Raw genomic sequence first — 22,921 nt, forward strand, 5'->3', positions numbered from 1 at the left:
TGTGTTACAATTGTCACACTAATGTAGACTACTTAAACACCAATTAAAGTCTAAAACTGAGATTAACGCCTTTGAATACAGTCCTCCAATTATGTTTACTGCTTATCATCTACGAATTATTGTATTCATTGATGGTCAAATCTATCATACCACACATGGTTAGTGTACTGTTGCATCAAGCTGTGAGTAGGCTGGCATGTGTACCAGAATATTAAGTTGTGGATAGATTGAATGATTACAGAAGTTGAGTCTATTAATTAAAAGACTTCCTCAGTCCATTTGGATAATCTTCACTGTATTTGAGTCTTTAATAACTTGTACTAGCATGAACATGACTACAATGGAATGGCACAGAATACAGAAACGTACAGCAGAATGGAGTACAATACATTTTCATAGAAAATGATACCATAGAATACAATAGGCTACATCTGATTACAATGTGATACCATAGAATATGCTAGGACACAATATAAGAGAATTTAATAGGATACAAAAAGATACCATGAGATATAAGGTACAATAGAATACCATTGGGTACAAAAGAGTAAAATAAACAATAATAAGTATGGAAAACAGATTACAACAGATTACAAAAGGAAGCTTTATTAAATTAATAAAATTGTAACATTCTGGGACACTTGCTGCCTATTTTACATTTCCTTTCTTCACCAAATAGAACATGTTTATGCCTTTAACACATAAATGAAGCAAGAAAATCATTATGCATATAATTAAAATAATGTTACACTCAGTGGCCAAAGCAATTCTGCCCCCTTTCCCTCCAAGGGAGCTGACAGATTATGAAGGTCCATGGCTTACAAAAATATTCAGGGAGTCTCTCAGTGAGCTCAGCATCATGGGTGCATCATAATGTTTTGTTTCTATTCAACATATTTGAGAAGGAGGAACAAGGTCAACAGAAGAAGATATCGAGGAGATTTGAGCATGCAGCTAGCAGACCAGCTAGAAGCACAACTATCCAATGGAGTTCGGATACCATGGGTGCAACAGATGCCTGGATCTGTAGGAGGATGCATTTCACCAGAAACATAAGTCAATGAGCTGTGTAAGCTCCAGAACCAGGCATGTGGCCAAGGACATACAACAGATAGTGAAAGTAGCTAAAAGTGAAAATAACCAAACTCCACTAAAATTTTCCGGGTGCCACTAGGAGACATCAGTAAGAACAGTCACAATTTGTTCAACAGTGTAGTTGCACCTCAACATTTGTGTAAGCATTGATAAAAACACTAATGAGTGCTCATTATGCATTCATCTTGACCCAACAAAGACATTTGATGCGAAAAGCTGTGCCTGGTGACAACTGAGTGGAACAGCCACAAGAGGATGAGATGTGGAGGACAACCTGTTTGGCACTGGGAAGCTAACTTTACATGTTCCACAGCTGATAAGTATCCCTTCCCCAGGGCCCAGGAGCTGTGAATGCTTTGGGTTTTATGCTTCTTGTAATATGTTCTCAGAAGACTTGTATTTCTAAGGGATTGGCTACAGCTTGACAGCCACCTAGCTGTTCCATATAGTCCATGGAAGGTAAGTTCCAAAAGCAGCCATTGATCCCTGTACATATAAACAGTTGTGTTGCTGTGTGACTTTTGAATTAATTCTCATTGGTTGAGCCATCATATTTTCTTCTGCAAATAAAAAGCAAAATGCATTGCAAAATCTATTAACATTAGGGAGAGCTGCATTAAGTATTTATATTAGAGTGCAATTACTTTGCTAGAGTACTTTTGTAACACCTGTTCTGTTTGTACATAATGATCAAACTCTCTCACTGGCATACAATAATAATTCTGAAATAACCTCGTTACCTATCTTTTGTATTCCACTTCCTACACAGTGCTGGAAAAAATCATTAACAGTGCTTTTATGGGCATTATCAAGTGCACTTAGGGTACCAATGTGGCATCCAGACTTCTGTGCACCAGACTCCACATTGGCAATGGATTAGTGTGCGTTGCCCTTAACATCCAGTAGAAGTATGCAGAGCAGGTATATTGTGATGTCAATCAGTGTGAAGTGCTGATTTGATGCCAGTGCTGTCATTTTGGAGCTTCACACCCTCTTATGACCTTGCACTGTACATAATGTTAAGCAGCTTGATGACCCCTCCCTCCAAACCATTCGTGCTATTTAAAGGGATCATCAACCATTTAAAAGTTAGTTGCTAGTTTATTCTTCTGATTGTTGCCACAATTCTATATGTTTTTGGTGCTTTCCAAAGTTGTTTCAAGTCTCAAAAGTCTGCAGAGAGTACTGCAACAGGTGCTAAATTACTTTTTGGTGACTTTGAGGCTTCTTCACAAGCCAGTTACTCCCAAACATGGGTATACTCATGAACCATGACTGGGAGAATGACTAGGGACCATTCAGAACAGGACAATGTGCTAGAAGAGGGATGAGGAGGGGAGGAAGAGGAGTACAAGGAGGAGGCAGCAGAAGGAGAGGAAAAAGAAGGGGGGTTGCAACCAAGACAGCCCCTTTCCACGTGGGTTGGTGGGAGGCTGCTGATTTTCAGTGGGGGAGACTGCAGATGGCCTTGGAGGATGACCTTGAGCAGGTCTGGACCTAAAAGACCCAGCTTCAGACTGCATCATCTCACCATGGATAGCAGCAGGTTGGGTTGGCTTATTGACAGGCAACAACAGGAGCAGTGGCAGAGTATCAGAGGTGGGAACATGAAAGAAGTCATCCTGAGACAGGACAACAAATTCATGCTCCATGAAGCCACTGTCACTTTTCCAGCATGGTGCTTCAGCAACTCCAGATATCTATTGGAGGAAAGGTTGTTGTGACACATTGCAAACTCTTTGAATACTGGTATTCACACCAATTATGTCAGCAGTCTGAGCTTGCACTGAAAGTTGAGTCATCAACCATCAGATGCTGCACCATGTTTGTGTCCACAAGTGTATTGATGGAGTTGGCCACCAGTTCCTGCTAGAAAGAATGGGCTCTGAGCTCTGCACAAAGCCCTGTGCCAAGCTGGAATCCTCCATTCTCTCTGAGATTGAACTCGGGTTTTCTCATAGGCTTCCCAATGGACCAAACGTTTTGTTGTGTCATCCCATCAGCCTTTTTCTGTACCCTGGCCAAGCAAAGTCGTCTGCTGCAGAACTAGTGTGGAACCTTTGTCTCCAACAAACTGAACTTGCACTATTCTTGCTTCCTGCTTTGACTGCAGCCCACTTGTGCCCCGTGTGTCTCAGCACACAGAGATCCATGCTATCCTCTAAAATATATCCCCCCAGCTGGTGCCTGCAAGTCTGAAATCAAGTGATGGTGTGACTTCATCATCATTGTCTTCTTGATTTTCCTCCTTGCATGGAGGACCTTGAAAGGGGAAAGGCCCAAAGGTAAGGTTGTGGTGAGGGAAGGGGTAGAAATTAAAGCATACCTGCTTACAGCACCTGCAGCTTCTCAGTCAGCAGAGGTTGTGGAATGAGGCTGAAGTAGGGTGTGAGGTCAATTGGGCAGAAATATACCTTAATCCTCAATGATTTAAGCCCATCACTGGCCACAGCCTCAGCAATGATCATTCCTTCTCCCTCTCTAGTTAGTTCCTGCTGCTTCTGATTATGCACCCCACCTTCTTCTGCAAGAGACAAGGGACTGTGTCAATGTCTGTCATGCAACAGGTTTACATGATGTGGCTGCTAGTGTGTTCAAGTTGTGAGATGTGGGCTTGAGACTTGCAGCGGTGCTAAATGTGTGAGGGTGAGGTGAAGTATATAGATGTTCGATATGGATCTTGATTGATAAAGATTGTCGCTTGGTGAGTGATGAGGATGTGGTGAATTGAGCAGCGGCTGAGGGTAGTGGTGCACTTGGAATGGTATGGCATTTGAAGATGCATTCACTAGCCTTGACCATTCATGTGCAGCTTTTAAACTTCTTGTGGCATTGCATCTAAGTTCTCAGGGTGAAACTGCATTGACCTACATGCCTACCTGTTCCCACTGTCTTCTCAAAGTGTGTGGTGGGGGGTTTGGGGGGGGGGGCGGGGGGGGGGTGGAAGTGGGGTGGTGTGGGGGGCTCTGACCCACCGCAGTTACAGGACATCTCTTCTTCCAGTGCAACATCCAAAAGCTTTGTTGCCCATGCTCTCCAAAGGTCAGCCATTGGTCTTAGTTGCATTGGTTTACACCACATGACGTAACACTCCAGCAGCAGTGATGTACCTTCCCTTTCAGTGGTGCAGGTTAACTTTAAGCAATGTAGGTTATCTTTTAGTGGTGCTAGCAATAAACAGCATGATTGGTACTGGCTGCATGCAGAAAACATGATCATGAACAGGCAACATAAAGATGGTGGCTGCCCGCTTTACTTTGAAAAACTGCACAGTACAATCTCTACACCTGTTTTCTGGGTCTGTCTAATTTATCCCCTGTGGTTCTTTACACTGCTCCATACAAATTAACTTAAAATAATTTTGCGTATTTACCTTATCCTCTACAATCTTATTTACCTCTACAAGATCACCTCTAAGATGTCACCTTTGGATGTTTAAGAGCCCAAGTTTCACCTGTCTTTCCACATAGCTGAGATCTCAAAGACTATACATGGCTCTTCTCTGCCTTGCCTTCAGAGCTTGAAAGTGTCCTTACATCTCTGTAAGTAGAACTAGACACAGTAACTCAAGATTTGGTCTGATCATTCGTAACAGCTTGATATGGACTTTGTCTGTTTTGAGCCTGTTTGGATTTTTTACCTCTTACCTGACTGAACTGTTAGAACTGGAACACAGAATAAATTTCTTGTGGTTATATTTTGTGAAAATGCTCAGGCAAATATGTCTGCCATCTGTAGTCTCCTTAGGTATCAATTAGTAATTGGTATAACAGACCTGACGCCGAGCAGTCTCGTACAGTTCCCCCAGACCCAGCAAGCGCTCAGGCTGGAAGGTTACAATGACCAACCTTCACAGCTGAGCCACCATGAAGAAAACCTCCTGTTACTCCAGTCAATGTGACAGGCAGTCCCACTAAGGAGATTCAATAGGTGCAGCTGACTGAGCCCTCAAAATGAACCTTCCATTCTCGACTTTAAATTGAGAGGTGGGAGCGGAAATGAGAGTGATTTCCGTTTAGGGGTCTGACGATTGGCCACGTGTGATCGGACGCAGATCAGCTCATTAGATATGCATGTGCTGGGGCACAGTGAATCTGGTGGCGGAGATGGGCAGGGAGTCACTGTCCCCTACCTTCCCTCAGGCATTGAAGGCCCAGGCGCCATATTTAAAGGGACTGGATAACCACTCACTCTCTGCAAGCCATCGGCATCACTGTCACTGTTATTCACACACCCTGCCACTACCAGTGATATCTCAGAGCAGACAAAGAGTTGCCCCACAGATCAGAGACAACTCGCTGTAGGTTCTCCTCCAGGTCATCTAGGAATGATGGGAGGCCCTGTTTCCCAGGGATGGCAGCAGGAGGCCCTCCTGCCTGATCAAGGCAGGTTGAACATATGTCACAGCAGAGATTAGTGCCTGTGAGGCCTGACTCCAGTGCACAAAAGGGTGAATGATCTGCTGCACTCCGCCAGGGTAAGTGGCACTGTCTACCAACTGCAAAGTGACACTCATTAGGGCATCAGGCAGTGAAAGCATGTGAGTGCAGAATGTCAGACAAGGGTTTTGGCTTGCAAGCCTCAGCAACAGATGGAAAATGTGCACTGAATGTGTGGTAGCTACTTCCTGTTGTCAATGTTGTCCCAATTGCAGGGCAATGTGGCTGTCAAGCACTTACTGAGGAGGTTCAGGAGCTGTCATGGGCACGCATGCTCATAAAGTGGTCAAAAACCCATTCAGATGACACTCAGTCATTCTGTCTATCTGTTTGCAGATGAACAATGCTCATAATTGCCATGAGCAAAATAAGACTGGAGGAGGTCTATCCAAGGTAAGAATCCTCATGCCCTTTGAGGAAGAGGCTACGGAAATTGCCAGGCAGGACCAGGACAAAGCCTACATGGATGGAAAGACCAGAGTGTTGTAGTCATCCAAGTGTAGCGGGTAGGAAAAGAAAGATGAAGAAGTTTTGAAGGCACATGCATGGCATGGGCATCCAACCATGGTATAGATGTTGCAAACTTGTAAATATATGCTCATTTGCGCAGTTTGGAAGTTTGCGGCATTCTCATTTTGCTGCTAGTTGCTTCAATGGTTGCGGACATGTCAGGGCATGGAATCTGGTCTCCCTTCAGGTCCCAAATACATCTTATAATCCAGACACTTGTCTCACATCATTAGGATCATAATCACTGATTATTCTGAAATGAAGATGTGCAGCCTAAGCACGCATCATGCATTCCATCAGTTTCAACTCACCAGGTTCTGAGCTCTATGAGAATGCTGCCTGCACAGCATCTGCAACAAAGTCATTGCATCTCCTGCTGCTGTTGTCCTGATGTAAGATGTGAGGAGGATGAAAAGAGTACTCAAGGGGAGTTAAACAGGCTAAGTGAATGGTCAAGAATACTGTAAATGGAGTGTGAGGGTGAAAAGCGTCAGGCTGTCCACTGTGTCTGAGGAATAGAAAACGAGTGTCCTTCCTAGATGCTGAGATAATGAGAAGTGTGGACATCCGAACAGGCCTAGCTGTTCTTGTTCAAAAGTAACTGTGAGCTAAGGTGCAGGTGAAACCGGCAAGTAAGGAGGCAACAGGCAAGTTGGCCTTGATTGCAAGAGGGATTGAGTGTAAGATAAAAGAGGCCTGGCTGTAGTTGACTACAGCCTTGGAGTAATCTCACCTGGAGTATTGCCTGTCCTGTTAATTTCCTTACCTAGTGAAGGATTGACCTCACATGAAGGGTTCACCAGACTTATTCCAGGGACTGGGGATTGTCCTATGAGGTAAGATTACTGCAGTTCCTGACCTTGCTGGATGTTATAAGCTCCATGAATCAGGGAGAAACCTGCTACCGTGTGGGCTTCACCACAGAGGGAATAATACAAGTGAGCATGGTTCTCATCCAGTTGCATCATGATTATTAGGATGTCCCTTTAGTTGACCAATTACGCTCACTTTTAACTCCACCCACACAAGACCCTCCTTCAACTTTGAGGGATTGCACTTGCTGACTGACTCGCTCCACCACCTTCTACTCTCCCCCTGTCACCCACCAACTTTCCCCATCACCCTTGACCAACCCAATATAACCATCCCTCTCCCCTCTGTCACCCTTGAACTGGCCCTGTTACCCTTGAACCTATAACAATATGTAAGGCTCTTCCATCCCACCCACGTCCCTGTACCCTCCCTGCCCAGACAGCCTTCCTCCCTCGCTGCCCTGGTCAGTCTGGCTTCCTTCCCCAGGCACCCTGCTACTCTGCCCCGCTGACCCTGCCACCCTTGCCCAGCTCCCATACAGCTTGGCCGACTGGTACCTGATGTCAATCAATAGCCTGACATTTACAAACAGTCCCCGAGACGGGCAAAGCAGTGGCTACTCACTCCAAAGCCCAGGAAGGAGTCTACCTTGCCAGGTGCACAAAACTTATTTGCAGTCGTAAATCTGAAGGCACATATTTCTCACTCGTGGACAACTTAATTTCGAGGGGGAGCTTAATCCTGGCGAGCTGGCCTTTTGACAAGCATGCTGTGGAGAAGCTCGACCCACCTTTAAAGTTCCGAGGACTTAATTGCAAAAGTTTATCCTGCCGTCGGGAAGCTGAATTTTGGCCTCCCATGCAATTACACTCTCCTCCCACTTTTCTTCCTACTCCAGGAGGGCCGAGAAGATTCCGCCCATTGAGTGGGTAGAGTCGTTACGCCAACATTATGGTAACAATGTAAATTCATTGACAGACAATCTGATTTAGAATGGTGTTAGATAGTTGCAGTAACCCTTATTGCACCCTTCTTCTACATAGCCTTCTTCCAAATTCAGTAGGTGGGAAACATTAGCCCTGGTTTTAACTTAGAACGAGTGCGTAACATTGAAGCTGGGGGTGAGAAGGATTGGTGACAGGTTTGCTTAGCCACACTGGCATGAGGTCCCTTTAACCACCTTGGCTCCCTACAGTATTTCAGGACTGACTTTTAGCTGAAGCCAGCAGGAATTATGTGGAGTCCGGTGCACTGGAGCAGGAATTAACATGGCAGCAGGCTATCATTGGGGAGCAATTAAAGAGCTCTTTTTTAATAATACTTGTCTGCAAATGGTGTACATACACAATCAGTTTGCAAATCACATCCAATACAAAAAGCTATTGGACAAATCTGTGTTAACTGCAGTCTCACCATATTTCGATGTTTAACAGGCTCAAAGCAGGCAGCTATTTAATTTAAAACAAAACTTCCTAAATACTTATGTGTTTCCTTTCTTCAAATTCTAGTTCAGAGTACTTACTTGAATGCGACACTCTCAAGAACATTTTACAGATCTGTGCAAATCCTGCCCAATTTCTCAGTGTTATTTAATCATGCAAGAAATTAACATTATTGCAATATGATGGAAGATTTATGTATTTGAGATCGACAAATTTCCATGACTACTAGAATCAAATCAACAAGAGATCACTCCTCATGCCCGCATGTCCGTCCTTGGCCTGCTGCGATGTTCCAGTGAAGCTCAACGCAAACTGGAGGAACAGCACCTCATCTTCCGAACAGGCACTTTACAGCCTCCGGACTGAATATTGAGTTCAACAATTTTAGATCATGAACTCTCTCCTCCATCCCCACCCCCTTTCTGATCCCCCTTTTCCAATAATTTATATATATTTTTCTTTTCCCAACTATTTCCATTATTTTTAAATGGATTTCCATCCATTGTTTTATCTCTACCTTTTAGCCCATTTCAATCCCTTCCCCCCACCCCACCCCCACTAGGGCTATCTGTACCTTGCTCATCCTGCTTTCTACCCTTAATGTCACCATTAGCACATTTCTTAACTAATATCACCACCGTCAACACCTCTTTGTCTTTTTGTCTATGACATCTTTTGGCAATCTCCATCTATCACTGGGCCTCTATCCAGCTGTACCTGTCCCATCCCACCTTAAACCAGTTTATATTTCAGCTCTTTTCTATTTTTCCTTAGTTCTGTTGAAGGGTCATTCTGACTCGAAACGTTAACTATGCTCCTCTCCGCAGATGCTGGCAGACCTGCTGAGTATTTCCAGGTAATTTTGTTTTTGTTGTGTAAGAGATTACTTCTTCTTCTACATGCAGCATCCTCTATTATTTGAGGGGCGCTGAACCATGGCTTATGCGTTGATTTTACTGTGGGACAGGCTGAGGAGACAGGCCCCCTCAATCAGAATGGGGTTTGAACCCTGTGCTCTTGCCATCATTCTAGCCGTCTAGCCAACTGAGCTAACCACCCCCCACCACCAACCCCTCCTCCCGTGCCTCCAAAATGTTACTATAACTGAAACATGCTGAAAACATTCAGCAGGTCAGGCAACATTATAATGGCACTTGCTCCCTTGCACGTGTCAACATTGAATGCAAACCCACTGTCGAAGCAATAGCTGGGCTCTGTCCGCTCCTCCCACCAGAAGAAAATGCAAGATTCACCATCGAAAGCTTGGCAGCTAAGGCACCTACAACCATGAAGAAGGGCAGCTATTGGGAACTTCTGGAGTGGACATCTTGTCAGCTACTTGGGTAAGGATAACATCAACTATCATTAATTTATACAAAGTGGACAAAAGTCTTTTTTTGCTTCCTTGTCTTTACTCACCCCGCTCTTGTGTTTTTCTTTCTGGCCCGCTAGAAAGGTTATTTCATAGATGTCTGTAGAGTCTTTACAGACCCCCAGCTCTAGTTTGAGAACCGCTATGTGCTATGGGGTTGTCAGTACCATTTTTCAGTTCCTGGATATCATTCGCTTTGAACGCTAGGGTCTCCACAGTGATATCTGCTTCATTTAAATCACCTCTGATCTCTTTATGAGTGCACAATCTTACACCCTCTACAGCTCAATTAACATAAAAATGTCATAAGAAAGGTGTCAGGCAGGTAGTCAGGGAATCCTCAGGGCGTATCTCACTCGAAAACCATTTTTCTGTGTTGGAAAACGATGAAAATGACGATTCCTCTGGGGAGTGCAGCCATGCTCATGGCACTGAGTGGCTCAGCTGCACAGGGGGGGAGGAAAAGGAAGATAACAGCAATAGTGGTAGGAGACTCAATAGTAAGGGGAATAGACAGGCATTTCTGCAGCTGTAGACGTGATTCCAGGATGGTATACTGCCTCCCTGGTGCCACGGTCAAGGATGTCACTGAACAGCTGCAGGGCATTCTAAAGGGGGAGGGCAAACAGACAGATATCATGGTACATATTGGTATCAATGACATAAGTAGAAAGAGGGATGAGGTCCTGCAAGCAGAATTTAGGGAGCTGGGAAGCAGATTAAAAAACAGGACCTCAAAGTAGTAATTCCTGGATTACTTTCGGTACCATGCGCTAGTGAGTATAGAAATAGAAGGTTAGTCCAGATGAATGCATGGCTGGAGAGATAGTGCATGAGCGAGGGCTTTAGATTTCACGGGGGCCGGTGGGACCTGTACAAGACGGACGGATTGCACCTGAGCCGGAATGAGACCAACATCCTAGCGGGGAGGTTTGCTAGTGCTGTTGGGGAGGGTTTAAACTTGGCAGGGGGATGGGATCCTGAGAGGGGGTTCAGCAGGGGGAGATGCACAGCCAAAATTAGAAAAGAGAGGAAGTGAGCTTGGAAGGCATAGGAATTATAGGCCAGTTAAGGCACAAGGGAATTCGGCAAGGTTGGATGGTATTTATTTTAATGCAAGGAGTCTGATGAATAAGGCAGATGAGTTGAGGGTACAAATTAACACATGGAAGGGTAGTAATAGTAGGGGTAGTAATAGTAGGGGATTTCAACTTCTCCAACATTAACTGGGTTAGTCATAGTTGATAGGTTTAGAGGGAGCGGAATTCTTAAAATGCACCCAGAAGAGCTTTTTAAGCCAGTACTTAGAAGGTCCTACAAGAGAGGGCGTGGTCCTGGACTTAATTTTTAGGGAATAAAGCCGGGGCAAGTGATAGAGGTATCAGTGGGGGAGCATTTTTCAGATAGTGATCATAATCCATTAGATTCAAAGTTGTTATGGAAAGGGACAAGGATGGGCCAGGAATCGGAGTTCTAAATTGGGAGAAGGCCAATTTTAATAAGATCAGATATGATTTGGCCAGAGTGGACTGGAAGCAGCTACTTTTCAGTAAATCTGCGTCAGATCAGCAGGACTCATTCAAGAAGGAATTAGGGAGAGTACAGGGCCAACATATTTCAGTAAAGATAAAGGGTGGGACCAATAATTCCAGGGAACCCTGGGTGTCGAGGGACATACAGGATTGGATAAAGAGAAAAAGGGAGGTTTATGGAAGATACCGAGGGTTCAAAACAGCGGAAGCCCTAGGGGAGTATAGAATGTGTAGGGGGGAACTTAAAAAGGAAATTAAGAGAGCAAAAAGGAAACTTAAAAAAACATTGGCAGGTAAAATAAAGGAAAATCCAAAGTTATTTTACAAGTACATTAAGAGTAAGAGGATAACTAGGGAAGGAGTAGGGCCCATTAAGGACCATAGTGGTAATTTGTGTGTGGAGCCAGTAGGGTTTTAAGTGAATACTTTGTGTCGGTGTTCACAATTGAGAGGGATGACGTGGGTATGGTAATCAGGCAGAAGGACTGTGATATAATTAAAGAAATTAGCATAGAAAGTGGGGAGGTTCAAAGTGGACTGGCAGGCTTAAAAGTAGATAAATCACCAGGCCCGGATGAAATGTATCCCAGGCTGTTGAGTGAGGCAAGGGGGGAGACAGCAGGGACACTGGCAATAATTTTCAATACCTCTGGCCACAGGAGAGATGCCAGAGAACTGGAGGACAACAAATGTGGTACCGTTATTCAAGTAGGGAGGAAGGGATAAACCAGGGAACTACAAGCCAGTCAGTCTAACCTCAAGGGGTGGGGAAACTATTGGAAGCAATTCTGAGAGACAGAATTAATCTGCACTTGGAGAGGTGGGGATTAATCAAGAACAGTCAGCATGGTTTTTTTAAGGGGAGGTCGTGTCTGACCAATTTGATTGAATTTTTCAAAGAGGTGACCGGGTGTGTAGATGAGGCCAATGCATTTGACATAGTCTATTTGGACTTCAGCAAAGCTTTTGATAAGGTCCTGCATGGGAGACTGATAACGAAGGTAAGAGCACATGAGATTCAAGGCAATTTGGCAAATTGGCAGAATTGGCTGAGTGGCAGGAAGCGGAGGGTGATGGTTGAGGGGTGTTTTTGTGACTGGATGCCTGTGTCCAGTGGGGTCGCATAGGGATCGGTGTTGGGTCCCTTGCTGTTTGTGGTATATATAAATGATTTAGACTTGATTGGAGGAGGGTTGACCAGTAAGTTCACGGATGACACGAAAATTGGTGGGGTGGTAAATAGTGAGAAGGATAGCCTTGGATTACAGGAGGATATAGACGGGCTGGTCAGATGAGCTGTTCAGTGGCAGATGGGATTTAATCTGGGTAAGTGTGAGGTGATGCACTTGGGCAGGACAAACAAGGCACAGGAATACGCAATGAATGGTAGAACCCTGGGGAGTACTGAAGATCAGAGGGATCTTGGTGTACATGTCCACCGGTCCCTTAAGGTAGCGGGACAGGTAGATAAGGTGGTTAAGAAGGCATATGGGATATTTGCTTTTATTAGCTGAGACATAGAATATAAGAGCAAGGAGGTTATGCTGGAACTGTATAAAACGCTAGTTAGGCCACAGCCAGAGTATTGCGTGCAGTTCTGGAATCCGCATTAAATGAAGGATGTGATTTTACTAGAAAGATTGCAGAGGAGAATTACCAAGATGTTGCCTGGGCTGGAGAGTTTTAGTTATGAGGAGAGACTGGATAGACTGGGGTTATTTTCCTTGGAGCAGAGGAGATTGAGGGGGGACATGATTGAGGTGTATAAAATTATGAGGGGCATAGATAGGGTAGACAGGAAGAAAATTTCCCCCTTAGTAGAGGGATCAATAACCAGGGGACATAGGTTTAAGTAAGAGGCAGGAGGTCTAGAGAGGATGTGAGGAAGAATTTTTTTCACCCAGAGGGTGGTGGGAATCTGGAACTCATTGCCTGAAAGGGTGGTCGAGGCAGAAACCCTCATAATAGTTAAGAAGTATTTGGATGTGCACTTGCAATGCCATGGCATACAAGGCTATGGGCCTAGTGCTGGAAAATGCTAGAATAGTTAGGTACTTGTTTGACCAGTGCAGACTCGATGGGCCGAAGGACCCTTTTCTGTGCTGTAGACCTCTATGACTCTATTATTCTAGATAAGTGATCATTGAGATGGTTAGAGTGTGATTCATCACCATTGCTGCAGGTTCTGAATGACAGTTCTATTGTGCTTTAGATCATAGAATCATGGAATAATACAGGACTGAAGGATACCATTCAGTCCATCATGACTGCTCTCCACATTGATTCTAACTTCACCGTAGACCAATCAAGTGTGCGGGCATGCTTATGCGCAAAAAATAAACAAAACTCTAATTTAATACATTCTTAATGAGCTAACAGAAATTAACCTCAATGAGGAATGCCAAGCAATTTGTCCCAAAAACATGTTGGGTTAAGGTCTCCAAATCCCTTTCTTCTTGAGATTGAGGGTGACCTGCTTCTATTCTGGTTCAATGGGTTCTGAAATGGCTGATAAATCCAATGTGCAACCTGCAGACTCAGGCACATGTGGGGCAAGTGTTGCTTGAAGCGTTGGATAGTTTGGATGTTTGAAGGTTTGTGCACTCCCTCCAGCATCCCAACGTCGTTTCTGCACATTCTTGACCAAGTCTCTTGATGTTTGTGGTGTCTTCCCAAATGAGCTTTCCCCATTTTGGTCGGTCCCAAGTCAGGGTCTTTAATGAGTCAACGGGCATGTTTGGACCCTGGAGGGATGCTTTGAGGACACCCCTAAAAGGGGTGACAGTCCTCAAAATAATGCCTCCAAATATAGCACAGCGCCACACAGATCAAATCCAAGATTCAATCCCAGCTCTGTGGTTAGTTAGTTAAGCAGTAGCTGAGGAGCTACAAATAGCCTCGATGCTCCTACATTGAAAGAGGTAAAAATAAGACAAGGCTCCTGCTCTTTATCACTACATAGAGGCAGCTGAATATCGGAGAAAGATAGGAACTTCTGGTTGTGAAACAGTTTACAATCTAGACACTTTACTTATGAACAAAACTCTGGCAGCTCACTATCATACCTCCCTCTTCCCCGACTCCATAGCATCATGGGGGTCAGGCATTACTTAAATTAATTATGCACTAATCACACCTTTTGAAGTAAACAGCTTTTGCTTTTACTTCAAGAGAAATAAGGGTGAGTCAGTGTCATCAAAAGGAAGCCTCAGATTAGAGTACTGGTGAAGTACCACACCCAGAGAGTATACTATTTTTTCCTCTTTCAGATAGTCATGAAGCCACCATGCATTTCAAACCCTTTCTGACACATCGACATATCACATCACTGTTGATAATAATAGCTGACAAACGCTTTGGCCTGAATTTTTAGGTCGGTGGTTGGGCGAGATCGGCGGGCTCAGGATTGGCTGGGGAACAGACCGCCGACCGCAATTGGCTCCTAACCGCAACTTCACACTGGCTGGCCAATTAACAGCCAGCTCGCGTGAAATGTGCTGAGAACCTCAGCGCTGGCAGGGTGGGAATGGCGAGAGGGCAGGCACTGACGTCAACATGAGCGCAGGCCAGCACCAAGAGAAATCTCCCTGAAGGCAGAGAGCTGCCTCGGGGAGCTGAAAACCTGAAAAATCAAAAATAAAGGTTTCAGAGGCTGAAAGAAAGTGTCCATGCATCATAATAAATCACCTGAAAATCTAGCGACTGAAAATGCTGTCCACAAAAATTTGTTTATACTTTATTTAACCACGGAAACCTCATCCCAGCCGTGGATGAGGCTTCATGAAAAATGTAAAGGCTGCCCAGCCAACCATGACGTGGAATAGACCATGAAAAATCAGGGTCAATTGCTCCATTACTGGACTTAATTGCCCTCTTAATTGTCATTGGGTGCGCTTCCAACTTTTGCGCTCACCCGCCGACCAAAATATCGAGCAAGCGAGGGATGACATTGGGATGCTTGCCCAACATCATCTCGTGTGATTTCACAGGTCGGGCACGCACCCGCCTGCCGAGCTAAAAATTCTGCCCTTTGTGTGCTTCTAAGACCTTTCTTTATATATTATTTTATAGGGACAGGGGGTTGGCCTATTTAAAATAAATGTATTAAATAGCTGTTTGCTGTTGTCAGCAGCAGTACATTTTGGCCTATGCTACATGGAATTATATTGTGTCTATCAGCAAAGAAACAGGCCAACTGGTCTATGCCAATACTTATGGCCTTACAAACCTCCTTCTGTCATTCTTCATCTAGCCCTATTAGCAAACCTTTGTATAACAAAAATATAAAATGCTTGGAACATTCAGGAGAGCAGACAGCATCTTTGGAGAGAAAAACAGAGTTAGCATTTCAGTTCATTGATCTTTCGTCAGAACTGGAAAATGTTAGAGATGCAACAGGTTTTAAGCAAATATAGAGGCCGGGATTTTCCAGCCCTGTCACAGGTGGGAGTTGCCAGGGGCGAGGCAGCCCCCGCCAACCCCCGCCCCCCCCCCCCACCCCCAGCCAGAAGTCCATTGACTTGCAGCGGGACCGGAAGATCGTGGCGGTGGACAGGTGCAGAAAATCCCACCGAGAGGCAGGGAATGGGCCTGGGGGAGCAAAGGGAAAGTTCATGATAAGATGAAAGGCAGGAGAAATTAAATGATAAAAGGGGTGAGGGTGTAAGGAAAAATGAGTTGCTAATGAGACAGGTAAAGAAACAAAGAATGGGTCTAGAGAAGGTATAAATGAAAATAGCACAATTTTCACCAACAGTCACATCCGATAAAATGGAGGCAGAGATTAGGATCTAAAATTGATTAACTCAGCATTCAGTCCATAAGGCTGTAAAGTGCTTAATCAAAAGTTGTGGCGCTATCCCTCGAGCTTACATTCTATAAAGCACACACCGCCATGTCCTGTTCACCATGGATGAAGCAAGCCAGAGCTGTGGAATTTATGGCAATCTCCAGTTTCCCCCTGTGCAGGGCGCAACTGACTACACACATGTGGCTCCAAGATCTCCCTGGCAGCAGCCATTAAGGTTCATTAATAGAAAAGGATTTCACTCTCTACATATCCAGTTTATCTGTGATCACTGAAAGAAGATCATGCATGTTTGTGCTAGGTACCCAGGGAGCTCACATCTTGAATCACTCCCAGGTGCCACAGATCTTTGAGGGGTCTTGATGCATTGGGGGTTGGCCTTTCGGTGATAAGGGGTACCCACAAAAGACGTGGCTAATGACACCTGTTCGTCATCCACAAAGTGCATCAGGGAAGAGGTACAATGCGGCACGTTCAGCCACAAGGTCCTTAATAGAGCAAGCTATTAGCATTCCAAAGATGTACTTCAGATGTTTGAACCAGTCAGGTGGCACTCTTCAATGCTCTCCATGGATGGTGTCCTGCATTATCATTGTTTGCTGTGCCCTACACAACCTAGCGCTGCAAAGGGGGGATGTGTTGCCACTTGGAGACATGGATGAGCCACACAACTCCTTGGGCGAGGAGAACGTGGAATGAGATAAAGCTAAAGAGGGTGAAGAGGCAGACACACTTCTTGAGGATGCCATTGTATGGGCATGACGTGGAAGGTGTGCTCGTGACACCCTCATAGCATCAAATTTCTGGGAAGGGTAAGGTGAAGACAAGCTGATACGAGTGCAGTTCTCCTGACCCTTCGAGCCAGCGAAGACATCAAGACCTTCTTTGTCATCATAGACTCAATGTCATCAATCTCCAAAGGAAGACATCAAGGCTAATAGTGGGCTCATCATTGGAAGGCTATGCACCCTAGGGAGCATGTGGCCATTGTGCAATGGGATAAGCACTCCACCAGCAAAGCTGACTTTCAGCAGTGCCCTGAAAGACATCAACCACTCAGTATTGACACATCATTTAATGATAACTTAGTACCCTTGTTAATACTGAAGAACACTCAGGAGATGTGCTGGTGCATCACTTTCATCCCATTCCAGTCCACCACCTTTTCGACCTCCCAAAGTGCAATATTTCCAAGGAACCCTAATACACTGATTGCACAGTTAGGTCATGAAATCCACAATGAATGCGCAACTGGTACCTGGCACAGGATTCTCTCATGCCAATCCAGGCAGCTCTTCTGGTACAGCTAACACCTTCATATGTAATAGGCTGGTATCACCAGACTGGGCACGCAACTCTGACATTGCACACACATTGCCATCTAGCAGACATTACAAACGATAGCAAGGAAAACCAACCTCCATAGCTCTGCATCATGCATGTGGAGAATGGGAACTAATAAAGGGTTAATGTTTAGCCATAAGCATAGTAGCGAGAGAATGCTGAAGGCAGCCATGAAAGACCATGGTCCTCAACCATGATTCATACTATGACCAAAACCTGACAGTCATTAAATGCAGGCTATTGCAAACTAGACTTGGAGTAACTCCAACATGGCTCTCAATCAAGTCCTGTGACATTCACAAAGAATGGACTTCAGTGTTGCTACATCAGCATGATCAATAACCTTCCAAGACAATACTCATGAGGCCACATTATTAGATGGTCTGATGCAAAGCTTACATTTGCATCGTACAACCATCATATTCGGTCAGGAACTGCCTTTGTTCATCTTGCTTATGTGGAACTAAAGGCGATTGACTGAGATGATATTGAGTTAGACAACATGGAGCTGAGGGACACAAAAGGACACACTTAGGACAAGGGGCATCTGAGACCCTTGAATGAGCATAGAATATTGGATCACATCGAAGAGCCATTCAGCGCCTGAGACATTGAGTGAGAGAATCAAAATATATCTACAAAGATGCAAACTATTTACAGTGATTGAACACCTGTGCCACCACTGTGCATTCATAATTTCTTAATTTTGCTTACTCTACTGCCTCATCTTGGTGCAGCCCCGACATCCACAGCAGAGGTGGAGGCAGCCTACTGACTGCTAGGCCCCATTGTCTGGGCTGACTTTGGCGGGTGACTGGGGGCCCGAAGCCTGGAGGGCCCTGACCTGCTGTGCGTCTCCTGCTCAGGGACAGGTGCAACCTCCTCAGCATGATAAGCTGGGGTTGATGGGGTCACAGGCAGAGGGGATTTGTAGCATCTGGACACCCTGGGAGTGTCCTGGGGGGGGTGGCCCTGGGTGTCCGGCTGATGCTCCTCCTATATTTGGGTGCCTGAGGGTCCCTTTCTGTCTCCTTGAAGAGAAGGGGCACCTGAGGGAGGACTAGAGTGATGGTGTGCAGGTCTGAGCGCAAATCGGCAGAAACGGCTGGACCCTGGTCTCCAAACCAACCACCACCCTTCCCATGGATAATTTGACGTGCTCGCACGCCGGAGCCACAGCATCAGAGAGAACACAGATGGTCTCCTCCATCTTCGTTCCAGTCTGGTGATGGCCTCTGACAACTCTGCCTGATGTTCTCCTGCCTTCTTTGCATCTCTAACAATTTGGCCAGGGCCAATTGCAGAGGCTCATCATCTGACTTGGACTCAGCAGGGGCCTAGTCTCCAGCAGTCTTCTGAGTGCCAGATATCTCAGCTGTCACTGCCTCCATTTTCTATGGACACACTCGGTAAGGTGATCACCAGAGAGTGACCCTGAGCCTACTATAGATCTAGGACCCACCGAGGTGTGTGTCTCTGCCCTGGTGGAGGGTGCAGGGGAATGTAGTAACAGGTCTTCTTCAAGTGGATTGTCCTCCTACTCATCTGAGGTGGTCTGGGGCCTGGCGCTGATGTGGTGGCTGGAGGAGTGTCCCAGCTTCTCCCTGTTGGCACCTGGAACAGAGAGAAGATAGAATTAATGCTTGAGTAAGCAGATTTATGTAAATCACAGTGATTGTCAGCGTGTGGCCAAGGAATAGAGGATGCATCCTCACTGGCTTGTTGGAGGAGGCCAATCTCACCTTCCACACAAGACTGATCCCTCTCTTCTCCAGCCAACTCTGCAGCCTCCTCCTGGAAGTGGGAATGGTCCTGCAAATCCAGGGTCGCCCCCTCCAGTCTGGGATCTCTCCCTCTTGTTGTGGGCTATCTTGGCCTGCATAAAGACAGATGGGTGGACTGTGAGTACTACAGATTGAAAAGGAATTCAGGACAATGTATGCCTGCTGTGTGTGCTGAGCCCTCCCCAGTAAGGGCTGAAGATGCCATTTGTGCAAGGTCTTAGGTGAGATGGTGATGTTAAAATGGCTGGCAGACATTAAGTGTTGATGCCCCATCTGCTGATAGTGTGTGAGATCCCTGTGGACTGTAGCCCTTAGACTGCATACCCTTATGAGAATGTGAGTTCAGAATGAGGTGAAAGTTCACTTACCCTGGTAGCCAGCAGGTCAGATCATTCATTGTCTTCCTGCACTGCAGGGTGGGACTTTTTTATTTTCCATGGGTGCTGACCTCCCTGGCAACCTCCACCTTGGCTGTCGAGGATAGATGGGCGGCCCTTGTGCTACCGTCCCTCAGAAAGAGGACCTCCCGCATTTCCTGCATGGAGGAAGAGAATCAACAAGTAGGCCGCTGAACCGTGGAGCACATAGTTTGTTTCTTTTCGATGCCATGCTTTGAGTTATCAGCACACACTTGGTCTGGTCAGAGAGTAAATGTGTGTGCAGGTGCCGTTTAAATATGACACCAAGAATTTCGACCCCATGAGGTAACGACATGACAGACGAATCGCTGCCTGTCCCACCACGAGATTCAATAAGCTCCTTGCTGATGCATAAGTAGTGCACTGAAAAGCTGAAGACCGGGCACGAAAATCCGCTCTGCCACCCAGCGGTAAACACGCCAATTTTCCCACCCACCACCACGCTTAGTCTCCAGAACAGAAAATTCTGTCCTCTGTCAGCTGCAATGATACATTAATACACATCTAAGGGGTTAATATGGCAGATAATGCTGGGTAGTATAAACGTTCATTAAATATTTGGCTGCAATAGCTAAAATTGTAGATGATGATAATGCCATGGTAAACAAACCGGGGTGGGGGGTGATGGGCGGAGGCCGGTGGGGGGAGGTGGGGATGGTTGGGGGGTGGGGGGGTGGGGGGAGCATGCGGTGGAGTCAAATAAAATGCAAAATGAAAGCCAAGCAAAAGAAGAAACTAATGCCACAGTAAAATGCTGCAAAAGGAATTGTACATGCTTCAATAGATAGATAAACTTCAATTCCTACAATAAAGAATTAAATTAGCAAAAGGCTAAAAGATGCCTTTCCTCCAGTGTCCATTTTATATGGGCAAACAAACCTGTTAATGCATTCCACACAAAAAGCAAGGAACATCACGATTGATAGTCATTAGCATAAATATTTATTACTTTTAGGGCTTTGTGTAATGTCTTTCTCTTAGCAGGAAATTGTGTGGCTTGTGGAACAAGCAAGATACAGGCCTACAGCTTTTTCATCTGATTTTCCAACTCCACGCTCACCCATTTAGCATCTGTACTACCAGCACACTCTGTCAATATCTACACTTTGATAAACCATCCAAAACACTTGCTTAAATTCCACCCTGTAACTCACTCCCAGGTATCCATCATTCGATATATAAAACCACCGAAAGCCCCTGATTAGATTCCAGGCTGTACCTTACTTTCAGATATTGTGTGTGTAAACCATCCAAACCTCCACGATTAGATCCAGCCTGTAAACCCACTCCTGGTTATCCGTTATTCTTTATTTATTGTTAGAAATGAACGGTTGGTGGCAGTTTAAGAACAGGTTTTAATTTGGAGTCTGGTAATTTTTACAATAAAACCATCTGAAGAACTGAAACAACAAAACAAAAATTATTCACAGAAAGAGGAAGCTGACTTTGTTGGAACATTGCATCAATCTAGTATCTTAGCAAGGGGCTGAAGTATTCAGCAGCTTTACTGAAAACCCATATTTGACCTTGGGGCCTAGTTGACTGTGCCTCACATTGAATGAGGAAGTTGGCTTCTTCGGCACAGGCTTTATACAGCTCATGTGTGCCACTGTGCAATCGGAGAAGTTTATGGGCTCCTGTGGGGCGGCAGATATTTCTTATCTGTTCGAACAGCAACTTCCCCTCCCCAGCCTGTGGTTGAGTGCTTGCTGCATTCCCAGGCTGTGAGTTTTACCACCCACGCCACCTCACCTCGCCCGCCTTCTCCATTCTCTTTCTGTATGTGGTGGTACTGCGAGCTGCCGCATTGCAAAACTGAGGAATTAGTCCAACTCAGCAGAGCTCAGGCAAGAGTTTCAGTTCAAAGCTGATTAATTTAGAAACTGCTGCAGCTGACAAAGCCAGAGTCTGGAAATGAAAAGTTAACGTCTGGATGTTGTGAGCGAGAGCGTGGGGTTTTTTTTTCACTTTCGTCCGTTGAGCTGTGCATGCCCTTCTGAAACAATAATCACCTTTTAAGGCAAAAAACAAGTCATCGTCCAATCAGTTTTGACCATTCTATGACTAATATAGTTCTTTCTACAAATGGAACCTTGCCAGTCATTTTCAGACTGTCTTTTAATTCACTCACTAACACTGCTGGACAATTAACCACCTCATTAAAACAGTGCTAACACATCCTCATTATTATTTTAAGTAGAATTTTAGCACATGGTGGATGCAAGTTACTTCCTATGTGACAACTTCAAGCCAAGTAAACAAAAATCACAAAATATTCTTTCATAATGTGAAGAAAATTAACAGACATTGAAACAATTTCAAACAAGTAACATTAAAACAAGAGCAGGAATGACACCATGTGAGTGCTTGAAGTGATTACTGATGCTTTCTCCATTCCAGATTGACCTTGAGGCCTGATGCACTGTACCTGACTCTGAATATCGAGGAAATTCATTTGTTCAGCGCAGGCCTTGCACAGCCAATGTCCACCACAGTGCAGTCAGAGATCTCTCAAGATCCATGCTATTCTATACTCAGTAGGATCCTTCAGATATGATTTTAGAGAGCTCCACCAACTATTTAAACAATCGCATTCTCACCAGAAAAACAGGCTTTTAAGTTCACATTTTTCTTGATAATGGAGGCTTGACAGCCTCACAGTCCAGAAGCATGAATTCTGCTCATGGTTATGCTAGATGAATCCAAACAAAGTATATCTGTGATTCTCTAAGATTGGGGAATGGGTTGTGGATAGTTCTTTCATAGGGTCAGTGTAAGCACTAAGATCCAAAAGCCCTCCTTCTGTGCTTTAAAATTCCTATTGTTTCATGGAGGGTCTTTGGCTCATGGTAGAAAAGAGGGATGCAACAGAAGACAGCTAACAGGGTGAATACTATCGCTTACACTCAGATAACCTGGTTCCAAATGAAGGAGAAGACGGAAGACCCAAGGAAAGCTGCCAAATAAAGTGATTCACCGGCATTCTGTATCTAATAGTTGCTTCAAGTATATATGTCACATGTTTCCTCATGATCTGTTATTCTTTCACTGTTGCCCCAGACAAGGCACTGAAACAACCTTACAGCCCTTTGAATGCTTAGCTATATTGTAGCAGGGCAAAACAACTTGTACCTGAAACTCTTGACACAGTGAAATCATAAAGGGCATCTCAGAAAAATCACCTAATGCTGTTTATTTGCTTCATGCACATTCATTTACTGGCACACAGAATGGGCTGCAAGTTGTGCAGCTGCTTGCTGCTCTATGTGCTGCTTGACCTTGCAACATCTCAAAATGACTGCTCTGCTTGTAGAACAAAGTGGCACATAATGGAAAGGGAATGGGCCCAAACTGGAAGACAGTA

General features: G+C 45.0%; 1 long non-coding RNA gene across 2 annotated transcripts; it reads right to left on the bottom strand.

Annotated features, from left to right (window-relative positions):
• Positions 1-284: 284 nt before the first annotated feature.
• Positions 285-21,293, bottom strand: LOC121283404. Of its 2 annotated transcripts, none has more exons than XR_005944251.1 (5): positions 20,782-21,293; positions 19,507-19,673; positions 19,097-19,230; positions 18,817-18,968; positions 285-1,655 (listed from the first exon to the last, which is right to left on the bottom strand). It is a non-coding gene; the product is annotated as an uncharacterized LOC121283404 (long non-coding RNA). The 2 variants fall into 2 exon arrangements; XR_005944250.1 differs by having other exon boundaries at positions 20,777-21,293.
• Positions 21,294-22,921: the final 1,628 nt, after the last annotated feature.

This window comes from Carcharodon carcharias, chromosome 10, assembly GCF_017639515.1.
Source record: "Carcharodon carcharias isolate sCarCar2 chromosome 10, sCarCar2.pri, whole genome shotgun sequence".
In the NCBI taxonomy this organism is placed as follows: Eukaryota; Metazoa; Chordata; class Chondrichthyes; order Lamniformes; family Lamnidae; genus Carcharodon; species Carcharodon carcharias.